Genomic DNA, 15,363 nt, shown 5'->3' on the forward strand with positions numbered 1-15,363 from the left:
AAAGTTTGGAAATATTTCGCTGTTGTAGGTGGCAGCACCATCAAAATCGTTAATTTTTCAGTTTTTTTTTTAATTATTTATGATTTTTACGCCCCATGTTGATCAAATTTAGGTGAAATATTCACTTATGTCATGCAAATTCCTATACATATGATATACCAGGGTTTAAAGGGTTAATATTTTGCATATTGAGTGGAACAATATATAGCTTGTTTGTGTATGATTGGGGAGGAGGGTCGCTTGAACTATTTCCAAGGGGAAAAATGTTATGATTTACATTAGTAATGAGCCAAAGTCTACAATAATTGTGTTGTTACCTTGCAAGCATCAATGGGGTCTGAATTGATATAAATGAAGGATTTGATTTCTTAGAACCAAATAGTTTTCTCAATATATTGATCCAAATATCACACGGCACTTTAGTCAATAAATTTGAGCAAACAATTACTATGTTTTGTGTCTCCCACATTGAGTTTTTTTATTTAAGATGTGATAAACAGGTACTCCTGCAAAATATTTGTTCAGTGGTACAAGCAGTTAAATAAATAATAAACAGGTGTCTGTGGCACAAAGGTGTCCCCATTTTCTTCCTCAATATGTAAATATGCAAGAGTCAATGGTCTTGCATACAAATGTTTTTCCCTTTAGAACAGAACATATCTACTGAACTAACATGTACATGTATAAAGTGAAACCACCCTTATTTGCATATCGATAATATAGAACTTAAATTCAATGTTTACTACAAGGAAGAAAGTCAATTGGAGATAATGGAAGTAAAGAATAAAAAAAAAAAGATAGATAATAAGTTGTTCAAATGTTTAATTTTCTAAAAACTAAATAATTATATGGTCATGATGGTACAAGCAAAATTATTTTAACATATATTCTAATAATACTTAGTTTTCATTGATCAAATATGTATCTTAACGTTCTATTCAAAAGAGTGATTGCTTAGTACTTGAATAATATGTGACAAATACTTTTATAAAAACATAATGAGGAAATCTTGATGTTCTACTGTCTTTCTTTAAAGCCCATCTCATATTACTTGTAGAAAATTCATTTTCAGTCCCATCTGTTGATGTTGGTTTATTTTTTGGTTGTAAATTACACTTTATTGCACAACCTGGCCTACTGGTGTCAGGTTGTTTCCTGTTGCAACTGTTAAAAATGCTTTCCTATATATATATAGCTATCAAAAGATGGTTTTCAAGTCCATTTAAAGTAGCAAATCTAATGACACAGCCAACTTTTGAGCAAAAGAACAGCATTTAATCAGAACTTTCTGAGTGACGAGAGGATAATCTGGATGAGTCTTCACCATTTTCTGTTCTTATTTCTGGTCCTTCATGGAGATTAACTGCACCAACTGTTTTAGGTGTTTTGATTTTTCCAGTAACATAACAGGTAAATCAAATCCTGATATTAACACACATTATTCTGTTTTATTTTCCTGCCGTTTACCAAAACCCATTTGGTCTATGGATTTATTAGGAATAAATTTTACTTTGCCGATGTTGTAGGCTTTCCTCAGTAGTATACCATGTTCTTCAACTCACAACTCATTAAAATCATTTATTCCTTTTAACTTTAGTGTTATCAGTTTGTGTTATGAGGTGTAGTTAGCACATTCAGAGACTTGACATCCAGCAACACCTGTGAAAAGAAAGGGAATTATAAACCGATTCAAAGGTCATGTTTTCAACTTCAACAAAATTTGTGTACATTACTACATAGGTCAACATGATATTTTGAAGAAAAGAAAATAATTTAAACAAGAGGCTCCAAAGAGCCTGTGTTGCTCACATGATATTTTTATTTACAATTGATGCATGGAATAATGCAACCGTTATACTTATTTGCTCTAGTTTCAGAGATACATGTATGGAAAAGTCAAAAACCACATTTTTCCCCTATGTTCTATTTTTAGCCATGTCTGCCATGTTTTAGGCAGACAGGGTCACTGGACACATTTTTAAAAACTAAATATCCTAATGTTTATTTGGGGCCAAGTTTATTTAAATTTGTCTCAGTTGTTTCAGGAAAGACTTTTGTAAAAAGATTGCAAAAATTTACGAAAAATTGTAAAATTTGACTTTAAAGGGCAATAACTCCTTATGAAGTCAATTGACAATTTTGATCCTGTTCACTTATTTATAGAGCTTACTTTGCTGAATATAATTGCTGTTTACAGTTTATCTCTATCTATAACATTATTCAAACTAGAGGCTCTAAAGAGCCTGTGTCGCTCACCTTGGTCTATGTGAATATTAAACAAAGGAAGCAGATGGATTCATGACAAAATTGTGGTGATGGTGATGTGTTTGTACATCTTACTTTACTGAAAATTCTTGCTGCTTACAATTATCTCTATCTATAATGAACTTGACCCAGTAGTTTCAGTGGAAAATGTTAGTTAAAATTTACAAATTTTATGAAAATTGTTAAAAATTGACTATAAAGGACAATAACTCCTTAGGGGGTCAGTTGACCATTTCAGTCATGCTGACTTATTTGTAAATCTTACTTTGCTGAACATGATTGCTGTTTACAGTGTATCTCTATCTATAATAATATTCAAGATAATAACCAAAAAATAGCAAAATTTCCTTAAAATTACCAATTCAGGGGCAGCATCCCAACAAAGAGTTGTCCGATTCATCTGAAAATTTCAGGGCAGATAGATCATGACCTAATAAACAATTTTACCCCCATGGCAGATCTACTCTAAATGCTTTGGTTTTTGTGTTATAAGCCAAAAACTGAATTTTACCCCTATGATCTATTTTTTGCCATGGTGGCCATCTTGGTTGGTTGGCCGGTGTCATATGGTATTTTGAACCCCCTAAAAAGTGAACCCGGGGTCAAAATACCATGCGGTAAAATGACCCCGGGGTCATTATACCGCATGGTATTTTGACCCCGGGGTCATTTTTCACATATGGTATTTTGAACCCCCCTGCGGTATATTGAACCCCCCTGTTTTTGATAAATAGTATTGCAGATAATCTAATTTACAATTTATTGGCTATCATCTTTTTTAATTTGTGGTTTTAAGGGACCGTTCAATATTTATCTGATGGATGGGCCGGTGCAAAATGGGGCGGGGCAAGCATTTTTTTGTGGAAATATTTGGATGGGCGAGAACTTTTTTTAATATATATAGTGGATGGGCTAGAACTTATTTTATTTGAAAAAAATTTGCTTTCAATTTTATCGGTGTGGAGGAAATTCCTTTTGCAGGCACAAAAAACATAAGGGACATGGTCTCAACAATAATTTTCAGTTTAGGCCAAATCCAGATAGTCATCTTTAAATTTTTTTATAACTTTTTCAAATCAACATGGATTTTCATAAAACTCTACAATTATTTCATTTATATATTAATCTTACAGAATACCAGGTTGTTTGGTTTTTTGGTGAAATGCTGTCATTCTATGGATTTAATAAATAGGTTAAAAAAAGCTAAAATTTTCAGTTTTGGCTAAATCCAGATAGTCATCTTTAATTTTTTTCAAAACTTTTTCAGATCAACTGGCATTTTCATAAAACTCTACAATTATTTCATTTATATATTGATCTTATAGAATACCAGTTTTTTGGTAGTTTGGTTTATTGCTGTCATTCTATGGATTTAATAAAAAGGTTAAAAAAAAGCTAAAATTTTCAGTTTTGGCTAAATCCAGATAGTCATCTTTAATTTTTTTCATAACTTTTTCAAATCAACTGGCATTTTCATTAAACTCTACAATTATTTCATTTATATATTGATCTTATAGAATACCAGGTTGTTTGGTAGTTTGGTTTATTGCTGTCATTCTATGGATTTAATAAATAGGTTAAAAAAGCTAAAATTTTCAGTCTAGGCTAAATCCAGAAAGTCATCTTTAATTTTTTTTATAACTTTTTCAAATTAACATGGATTTCCATAAAACTCTATAGTTATTTCATTTATATATTGATCTTACAGAATACCAGGTTGTTTGGTAGTTTGGTGAATTGGTGTCATTCTTATGAATTTAATAAAAAGGTTAAAAAAAGCTTAAATTTTCAGTTAAGGCCAAATCATTGGATGGTCATCAGGCCCGTAGCCAGGAATTTCCAAAAGGGGGTTCGGTTCATTGGACTCATGAACTTGACTTTAACAGTCACGATTTGAACAAAACGTTGACTTTAACAGTGCTTATTTGATTTCAAGGGGGGGGGGGGTTTGTCCGAACCCCCCTGGCTACGGATATGGTCATCTTTAAACTTTTTTATAACTTTTTCAAATAAATTTAGATCTTCATATAACTCTACAGCTATCTCATTTATATATTAATCTTACAGAATGCCAGGTTGTTTGGTGTTTTACTGTCAAATGTTCGGATTTAATTAATAGGTGAAAAAGGGTGCATCAAAGTCAAAAATATGTCTGCCTAAATTGCTTAAAAAGACCATAATTTCTTTTTTGAAAGATTAGATAAAGGGACATTGGTATTTGAACTACATTTAACATGCTGTGTTATTAAGACAATAATTAGTAATTCAGCATATAATATTTTTACTAGTCCAAGAGTTATTGTCCCTTAGTTTAAATTATTTCCTTTATTTTAAATCAATATTGTATCTGAGGCTGCAAATATAAAATCAAATATATACATGTATATTCATGCTGGTTTTAAAAACAATAAAATGTATGGTTCTGATACACACTTAAATATTTATATATAAATGGAATTAACTAGTACATTTTAAATTGTGTATTTACACCAAAGTCTATTCTTTGATTTCAAGACATAAACCTGCAAACTTTCAAATAGAAAAAGAACTTTAATATTTTTTGATTGTTTTAAGCTTTAGAGGGGCAAGGACTTTTTTATAGATTTTTTTAGATGGGCGAGGACTTTTTTTCAGAATTTAAAAGGATGGGCATTAACTTTTTTAATGAATCAATATTAAGAATGCACCGGCCCATCCATCTGATAAATTTTGAACGGTCCCTAAGTAGGGGGTTCAATATACCGCAGGGGGGTCAAAATACCATGGCTAAGTAAAATTTTCAAAATATCTTTTCCAGTTTATTAAATACATACAGACTACTTATTGAAGTATTATAACCATGTTAAGGAGTTAGAATAGCTTGAATTTTTGAAATTCAAGGTCTATAGTAGGGGGTTCAATATACCGCAGGGGGGTCAAAATACCATGGCTAAGTAAAATTTTCAAAATATCTTTTCCAGTTTATTAAATACATACAAACTACTTATTGGAGTATTATAACTATGTTAAGGAGTTAGAATAGCTTGAATTTTTGAAATTCAAGGTCTATAGTAGGGGGTTCAATATACTGCAGGGGGGTCAAAATACCATGGCTAAGTAAAATTTTCAAAATATCTTTTTCAGTATATTAAATACATACAAACTACTTACTGGAGTAATATAACTATGTTAAGGATTTAGAATAGCTTGAATTTTTGAAATTCAAGGTCTATAGTAGGGAGTTCAATATACCGCAAGGGGTTCAAAATACCATGGCTAAGTAAAATTTTCAAAATATCTTTTCCAGTATATCAAATACATACAAACTACTTATTTGAGTATTATAACTATGTTAAGGAGTTAGAATAGCTTGAATTTTTGAAATTCAAGGTCTATAGTAGGGGTTTCAATATACCGCAGGGGGTCAAAATACCATGGCTAAGTAAAATTTTCAAAATATCTTTTCCAGTATATTAAATACATACAAACTACTTATTGGAGAATTATAACTATATTAAGGAGTCAAAATAGCTTGAATTTTTGAAATTCAAGGTCTATAGTAGGGGGTTCAATATACTGCAGGGGGATCAAAATACCATGGCTAAGTAAAATTTTCAAAATATCTTTTCCAGTATATTAAATACATACAAACTACTTATTGGAGTATTATAACTATGTTAAGGAGTTAGAATAGCATGAATTTTTGAAATTCAGGGTCTATAGTAGGGGGTTCAATATACCGCAGGGGGGTCAAAATACCATGGCTAAGTAAAATTTTCAAAATATCTTTTCCAGTATATTAAATACATACAAACTACTTACTGGAGTAATATAACTATGTTAAGGATTTAGAATAGCTTGAATTTTTGAAATTCAAGGTCTATAGTAGGGGGTTCAATATACCGCAAGGGGTTCAAAATACCATGGCTAAGTAAAATTTTCAAAATATCTTTTCCAGTATATCAACACATACAAACTACTTATTTGAGTATTATAACTATGTTAAGGAGTTAGAATAGCTTGAATTTTTGAAATTCAAGGTCTATAGTAGGGGTTTCAATATACCGCAGGGGGTCAAAATACCATGGCTAAGTAAAATTTTCAAAATATCTTTTCCAGTATATTAAATACATACAAACTACTTATTGGAGAATTATAACTATGTTAAGGAGTCAAATTAGCTTGAATTTTTTAAATTCAAGGTCTATAGTAGGGGGTTCAATATACAGCAGGTGGGTCAAAATACCATGGCTAAGTAAAATTTTCAAAATATCTTATCTAGTATATTAAATACATACAAACTACTTACTGGAGTAATATAACTATGTTAAGGATTTAGAATAGCTTGAATTTTTGAAATTCAAGGTCTATAGTAGGGGGTTCAATATACCGCAAGGGGTTCAAAATACCATGGCTAAGTAAAATTTTCAAAATATCTTTTCCAGTATATCAACACATACAAACTACTTATTTGAGTATTATAACTATGTTAAGGAGTTAGAATAGCTTGAATTTTTGAAATTCAAGGTCTATAGTAGGGGCAGCCATCTTGATTGGTTGGCCGGGTCACCAGACACATTTTTAAAACTAGATACCCCAATGATGATTGTGGCCAAGTTTGGTTTAATTTGGCCGTGTAGTTTCAGAGGAGAAGATTTTTGTAAAAGTTAACGACGACAGACGCAAAGTGATGGGAAAAATAAATAACCAAAAACAACAATATTTCCTTAAAATTACTAGTTCAGGGGAAGCAACCTAATAAGTTTGTCTGAATGATTTAAGGACACATATATCTTAGCCCAATGGACATTTCTGCCATTGTCAAATTTGCTCTAAATGCTTAAGTTTCAGAGATATAAGCCTAAATTTACATTTTACCCTATTTTTCCTATGCCTATGGTGGCCATCTTGGTTGGTTAGCCGGGTCATTGGACACATTTTTTAAATTTATACCCAAATGATAATTGTGGCCAAAGTTGGGTTAATTTGGCTAATTAGTTTCAGTGGAGAAGATTTTTGTAAAAGTTAACAGACAACGAAAACAGACGCCAAGTGATGAGAAAAGCCTGAGGGCCATGTGAGCTAAAAAAGTAAAATAAAAGTTGCTTTGCATGATGTGCTGTTTGCACTTTCATTTCAAGGGTTCAGTTTAAAGTTTGATATTGAGACAGATAACATTATAAGGAAAATTAAATTTTTAGAATTAAAATTTAGTTTTGTAAATTAAATACTCACCTTCATAAATTTAGATATCAGTCCACTCGCTGCATTATTCAACCGGAAACCAGCCAGAAAAAGAAACCATGACCCCGTGACAACCTCTCCCACCTGACACCTGTGTGTCCTAAACCTTCATCATTTATTCCTTAAAATGCTAGGCACTAAAAGGGGGATGAAGGGGAGGAGGGAGGGACCTCTGATTTATGAAGGTGAGTATTTAATTTACAAAACTAAATTTTAATTCTAAAAATTTAATTTTTATTACATTAAATACCTCACTTTCATAAATTTAGATAACAGAATTTAACGAAGGGCTGAATCCCCATCACTAGGAGGAGGAAAAACAACCTGTTGAGCAGCAACCAAAGGCCCTAAAGAATAGAGGTTGTCACAATGAAGAGGCATGGACCGTAAATAATGGTAATAAAAGGCACTATCAGACCTCCAAAAACCAGCTGACATGATTTCCGACATAGAGGAGGAATTAAAAATGTTCCAAGAAGAGGCTAAGGCTCTTACTTCATGTGCTTTAACTTGATGTTTAACTAAAACTTCAGAAGAAGCAGATTTATAGGCCAAAATGACAGTATTGCAAATCCAAGTAGAAATGGTTTTGGCAGAAATGTCAGAAATTCCTTTTTTAATAGGAATAAACAACCTAGAAGAACCAGCAGATCTTAATTTCGCTGAAGAAGCTAGGTAAACAAGCAAGGCTCTCACTGGACACAAAACCTGATTATCCGATGTGGGAGGTAAAGCAGGAATAGTAATAATACCAGAACCTTTATCAGGTAACTGGTTCTTTGCTAAAAAAGATGGATCAGTGAGAAGAGTAACTGAAGACTTATCAGATGCAAAGCGGAGACAAGACTCAGAAATTGACAGAGCATGAATCTCACTCCTTCTGCGACCAGTAGCCAAAGCTATCAGAAAACAACATTTATAAGATAAAAATTTGAAGGAGGCTGAATGTAAAGGTTCAAAAGGTGAAAACTGAAGAACCTTCAAAACTAAACCTAAGTCCCAAGAAGGAACCAAACGCCTTTGACGAGGTCTATTAAGGCAAAAGTTTTTTATCAATAATGACAAAAACTCATTATCCCCAAAATCAGAGCCTCCTGAAAGTGATATTGTTCTGGCTATGGCAGATCTATATCCCTTTATAGTAGAAGGAGAATAACCTTTCTCCTCAAAAAGGTAAAGGAAGAAATCCGCTAACTGTTGTACAGTGACAGAGAGTGGATTAATCTGCTTCGACAGACACCAAGTACAGAAGATAGACCATTTGGAGTCATAAACTGCTCCTGTAGATTGTCTGACTGATCCTGAGATACGCTTGGTTGCTCCCTCAGAAAAGCCTCCCTTTCTGAGGGAATCCCTGACAACAACCAAGCGTGCAGATGGAGATTCTCCAGACCTTGATGCAGTTTTCTTCCTTTGAATTGAGACAGTAGATCCTCTCTTAGAGGCAAACAAAGGGGCTTCGCACAACACAGAAGTAGTAGTTCTGGGAACCAAGACTGTCTTGACCAAGCCGGAGCAATAAGAATGGTCTTGCAAAGATCCCTCTGAATCTTGTGCAAGATCTTTGGAAGAAGACGAAAAGGAGGGAACATGTAACTGAACATTCCCTTCCAAGATAGGGTCATAGCATCTACTGCCCAAGCTTTCTCGTCTGGAATGGGAGAAACGTAAGTCTCCAATTTGTGATTCAGACTGGTGGCAAAAAGATCTATATGAGGACGATCCCAACGAAGAATGATCTCCTGGAACACTGATGGATGAATTTCCCATTCTGTGTTCACTGGAACACGGGAACGGGAGAGAGCATCCGCCAGAAGATTTTGACTGCCTGGAACATGTCTCACTGACAGAAAAATATTGAGACTGTGACACAGAAGAAGAATTTCCTTGCTCAGATGATACAGAGAAAAGGAATGGGTCCCTCCTTGATTCTGAAGATAAGCCACTACTGTGGAGTTGTCCGTGGCAACCAGTAGTGACTGACCCTGAATCACAGCCTGAAACTGACGGAGAGAAAGAAACACAGCTCTCATCTCTAGAAGATTGATGTGTTCCTCCAACTGAGCACCTGACCAAAGGCCTGATGCTGTCCTGCCCTCCAGATAAGCTCCCCAACCCATCAGACTCGCATCTGTGAACAAAGTTAGGCTGGGATCTGGAGGATCCAACAAAACTCCCTTCCGAAGATGTTTTTCCTGAAGCCACCATTGAAGATGAGGTAACAACCGAGGAAGGATGGGAACAGGTGCCTCCCACAACTGAGAAATTGGATGCCAAAACTCCATCAGATACCACTGGATTGGACGAATGTGTAGACGTCCTAGTGGAATGACGTCCATGATCGACATCAAGAAACCCACCAGCTGAAGCAATTGACGAGCTGGGACAGATGAAAACTGAGTCAGAGCATTGACTAACTGACATACCTTGACTACCTTCTCTTCTGGAGGAAGCACTAGACCCAAATCTGTCCGAAAATGTTCTCCCAGGAAATTGAAACTCTGACTGGGAATTATCTCTGATTTTTCCCATGAAATCAAAAAACCCAGTCTCAGGAGTAAAAGGATAGACAAATTGGTGTGTTCCTCCAAAAGAGAACGGCAATGATTCTTGATGAGAGAATCGTCTAGGTAGGAATGAATGAGAACTGCCCGAGTATGAAGATACGACACCACCGTCTGAAAAATCCTGGTAAAAACTAGGGGTGCAATAGCCAGGCCAAAAGGCATAGCCTTGAAACTGTAAACCTTGTCTGCCCACACCAGTCTCAGGAAATGACGAAACTTGTGAGAAATAGGGATGTGAAAATAGGCGTCCATCAAATCTAGAGAGGTTGTCCAAGTTCCTAAATGAATTGTCGACCTGATAGACCTGTTGGTCTCCATTTTGAAATGTGGGACCACCAGATACTGATTGAGAACAGAAAGATCTAGAACCGGTCTCATTTTCCCGTTCTTCTTGGGTACCAAGAACAGCCGGGAATAAAACCCTAGATGAAAAGGAGGATTTACCTCCTCCAAAACACCCTTCTGAATCAGAATGTTCACTTCGTTTTGTAACAACTGATTCTTTTGAGAATCCTTTGTCACTGACAGATTGATTGGAACAGAAGAAAGAGGAGGCTGTTCCAGAAACTGAAGTTCCAATCCCCTCCGTAAAATCGAAAGTACCCACTTGTCTGAAGTTATCAGAGCCCATTGATCTAGAAAGTGGGACAGCCTGCCCCCCACTGGAAGATGAGGAAGAGGAGAAGAATAATTTTCCTCTTCCAGTGGGGAACGATTCAACGGAGGGGACAACACATCACTTACCCTGCTTCTTTCCCTTAACCACTTTAGCTTTCTTCCCACTTGAATAGTTGGGACGAGAAAAAGCTGGCCTCTTCGTAGACTGTGAAGAAGAAGAAGAGGTAGAAGCCTTGGGTTGATGAGAAGACGAAGAAGAAGAAGGATTATTCATCTGAGTAGTTTTGACAAATCTTTTCCCATCAGTGACCTTCACATCCACCTTAACTACAGGAGGGGCCTTATTCACCTCCTCCTGTAACTGCTCTAAGGAAACAGAGAACAACTTGTCCTTAGACAAAGGAGAACTGACAAGTCTCTGCTGAAGAGCTTCAGAGACAGTTGATTTTTCAAGAATCTCCTGTCTCTTAGCAAGAGTAAAGTTGGCCACAGTACCAAGAAGAAGGAATTGAGACATTCCAAGACTCTTGTCTACCTGAAGCAGCATAGACCTCAAATCTGAAAATTCCTCCCCTTTGTCCTTTAACAGAGACCCAGCTGCTGACAAAAAGTGCTCAGCTGTCTCAAGAACAAAAGTCAAACACCTCAGATTATTCTCTGACTTGACATAAGAAGCTTGAGAAAGTCTGAGGCCATCCAAAGGTTTCGAACCAAGCAAACTAGAAAAAGCCCGGTCACAAGCAGGAGCCGACATACCCAAGGAAGATCCATGGATCTCAAAGTCCTTAGATCTACATCTCCCTGGGTAAGAGGCAGGTCCGAAACCAGAGAACTTACTACCACCAGTTTTGCTAGTGTTAGCAAGATTCTCAGCCAGAGCAGAGTTTACAAAAGACAAAGCAGTTGTAAAGTGCCCAGACTCTGGAAAAGAATAATACCCCTTAGACTCTGGCTTGACTATACCTGAGCAAGCCATGAAATCTGAAGGAGTAGAAGAAACCCTAGGTGGAGACGACATGGGCATATCCGACATATTCCTACGAATAGAATAGACCAGACTCCTAAGGCATTCTGGGTTGCCTGAAGCAGGATCCTTAGGAGCGAAAGCATCTCCCTCTGTGCTTACTACACTATCAACATCAGAAATACCATCTTGGTCCTCAAAAAAGTTACCTTCCTGACTTCTAGGGGCCAAAGAAACTGAGTCGTCTTCCAACAACTGTCTAGGAGGTCTGGGAGGATCCTGTGCAGGATCCTGAGACAGACCCCTAGACTCCATAAGATCAAGCCTGTTACCAAATTCCAAAAACTTAGCATTAACAGTAGCTTGTATCTTGTGAATGGAGGTGGTAAGACTCCTCATCTCATCCTTAAAGGAGGATGACTCTGAAGAGGATCTACCACCAAACCCCTGACCAGACCAAACTGATTGAGCCGAATAAGGATCAAAAGGCTGGGGATAAGGCGGCAAGTTGGGCATTCCCATAGGCATGGGAGGGTATGCAAAATTCATGGGCCACCTAGTCCGAGAAAAGGGGTCACTCCTGATGCCAGCTGGTAGTGTCTCCTGCCTGCTTGTCGTGCAAGCCACAGGAGACGTTGGTATCTCTGCAGGCCTAGTTACGGTATGTGATACCCTGCTAGGCCTAGATAACCTCAACTGACTAGCACCAGGAGTGAAAGGCAAAGTCCTGACAGGAACAGGTTCCGAGTCCTGTTCCAGACCGACACCAGAAACACCTGGAATAAACTCCAAACTTCTATCCCAAAATTCATCTGAATGGGTGGCCGAACGCCAAGGGGACAACAAATTACCATTGGATGTGTGAATTTGACTGTCACTTACCTCTTGGGTACCTGAAGCTGGAATTTTATCCATAATATTCAGATAAAATTAATATAAAATTATCCAAATATACTATAATTATAAACAAAAATATCAATATAAATTACTAAATATATAAATTATCAACTTGTTAAACTGTTTGTGAAAAAATAAACTTTTTCCTCCTCCACAAAAAAACGTGCAGCATGCGTTGTAGAACCGGAAAAAATGATGAAGGTTTAGGACACACAGGTGTCAGGTGGGAGAGGTTGTCACGGGGTCATGGTTTCTTTTTCTGGCTGGTTTCCGGTTGAATAATGCAGCGAGTGGACTGATATCTAAATTTATGAAGGTGAGGTATTTAATGTAATAAAATTATGCACTAAATTTCAAACTATTCTGACTTTTTACTATGACCAGAACCTTTACCCTGAAAAATAACTGTTTTACAGCAGATTTCATTGAGTATGTAGCCAAAGGTAGTATCTTTGGTTAGCTTGCTTGTTAGCTGAACCGTGAATTCATTATCAGGTCAAGCATACTATTTATTTGTGAAATGAAATTTACTTCTGAGCATCAGACTGTCTCTGAAATTGTGTATAGAACCAGATTTGCTTATTTTTAACAGGGCACATTTAGTTCGCAGTGGGTATTTGTTGTAATCATGTTTTCTGTATGAACAATGTACATTTTGTTAATTTACCTGTTCTAGAGTCAAGGGCAGTTTTCATAGCAGCTGCTGGAACAATGTTTTTTTCCACTTGCAACCCAACTTTTCATCTTTTTGCGCATATTTGCCATCTTTGAATCACAATATGACTTTTCTGCATGGGCCTCAGAGTAGCAATATCCCTGAATATTGATCCCTATGAAATATAAGATATTCATTACTCTGCAATTTAAATATACACAAAATAACTAAAAAGTATTGTGTATAAGTTTTATTACATTAGATTAAGGCAAACTACAGAAAGACGAAGAAAACAAAAAATTTAGCAATTTTACCATTTGTAAAGGGGCATAACTTTAGAACGGCTAAAGTGACGCTCCCAAAATTCAAACTTGATTGTGTTTAATGGTAATAAGCATTGTATAAAAGTTTACTAACATTTGGTTTAGGCAAACTAAAGGTTATCTATAGTTGTTAATTTCTGTGTCATTTCATGATTTTGGTCTCTTTAATTGTGGCGAGTTATCTCATTGGCAATCATACCACATCTTCTTTTTTGTATATAAAGTTAGAGTACAGACATACAGTGGTTGTCGTTTGTTTATGTGTTACATATTTGTTTTTCGTTCATTATTGGTTCATTTATCAGGCTGTTAGTTTTCTCTTTTGAATTGATTTACATCGCCATTTCGAGACTTTTTATAGCTGACTGTGCAGTTTGGGCTTTGCTCATTGTTGAAGGCTGTACTGTGACCTATAGTTGTTACTTTATGTGTCATTTGGTTCCTTGAGGAGAGTTGTCTTATTGGCAATCATACCACATCTTCTTTTTCTTATAAACAAGGGTTAAACTTAAAGCCCCTCCGCAGGGGGCATAAAATAAGTTTATGAGATACATTTGTACATCTAGAATAATATCAAGGTTATAACGAAATGCACCCAAATTTCCTTTAGAAAAAGGGCAATAACCCTTCAAGTGTTGTCTGATTCATCAGAAAATTTCTTGTTAGATGGCTTTTGACATGGTGAACAATTTTACTACTTTAGTTTTCCCAAAACTATAACTATATTATTTTTATAGATATAAATTAAATGATATCTCTAGGTTGTTTTTTCCAAAGCAATGTCTCAAGAAACATATGTGCTTTAATAAAAATAAAGATTATAGCTAATTTCCTAATACATGTAGAGCAAGACTTTCTTACTTTGTTTGTATATTGTACAATAGTAATTTAGATAACATCCAATTGCTTTTAACCATTATATTTACAGGTTTAAGCTTAAGTTTGCCTCTATTTATTGTATGAAGATGTCAGTCTAAATCACAAAGCTTGGGTAAACGTTTCAAAATCAAAATTTTACTCTACAAGCATAAAGAAATTAGCTGTAAGATGAATATTAAACACTGTCACTTAGGGAAAACATAAAAAAATCAATGAAGGATAATAAACTAAATTCAAATAGTTTGGGGTGGGGGTAAAAATTGCTGCAAGTTTTCTTTAATTGAAATTATTTTATACTTTCCTGTGGTCAATCAATTTTTCCCAAATTAAGTTAAGAGGAGAGTAAGAGGGTCAGTGAAAAAAAAAATATATATATATAAATTAGGTTTTCTATCTTACATTGAACTTTTGATGTCATCCCTAATTCTGATATTGTTGTCTTCTGTTTTTATCTTATATTTACTTAGCCCAATTTTTTTGTAATATACATTGTATGTTACCTGTTCTTTTACTTATTTCTTGTAAGCATAACCAGATATGTCCACAGTGGTACATGTAGCATGCTGATAGAAGGTCTAACTTCTTACTTTAAGGAAGTTGATCTTTATAGTTTTTATAAAATTCTCAAGAAGTGAAGCCACACAAAACCAATCCTGTTTCACAGATTTTAAAACATGGGTGAAAATTCTATGCTGAAAAAGAAATGCACAAGACAATTTTTATAGATTTTGATACTGAATTCATTCCAAATAAAAGACTACATGTACATTTAAATATATTCATTTCATAAGAATCTATTTCATTAAAATCTTAAATCAAGGTTTTTTTAGTTTTTTTATAGTCAGTGTGATACATGTAAGGTTACTGGTAACACAATGAAAAATTATATAAAGTTGCAATTGATCATGTTTTATATATATATAAAATTGCTAAACAGTCTCAAACTCAGAACAACCTTATACATGTTTTACA

General features: G+C 35.1%; 2 long non-coding RNA genes across 2 annotated transcripts in view; one reads left to right on the plus strand and one right to left on the minus strand.

Moving 5' to 3' along the window:
• The window catches only part of LOC143071625 (uncharacterized), a 44,142-nt gene that overhangs the window by 927 nt on the left and 27,852 nt on the right, over nt 1-15,363 (plus strand). The gene's annotated exons all lie outside the window — the stretch shown is intronic.
• LOC143070535 (uncharacterized) lies at nt 806-15,163 on the minus strand. Its single transcript, XR_012976569.1, has 3 exons — nt 14,892-15,163; nt 13,202-13,364; nt 806-1,659 (listed from the first exon to the last, which is right to left on the minus strand). It is a non-coding gene; the product is annotated as an uncharacterized LOC143070535 (long non-coding RNA).

Source organism: Mytilus galloprovincialis, chromosome 4 (assembly GCF_965363235.1).
Source record: "Mytilus galloprovincialis chromosome 4, xbMytGall1.hap1.1, whole genome shotgun sequence".
Taxonomy (NCBI): Eukaryota; Metazoa; Mollusca; class Bivalvia; order Mytilida; family Mytilidae; genus Mytilus; species Mytilus galloprovincialis.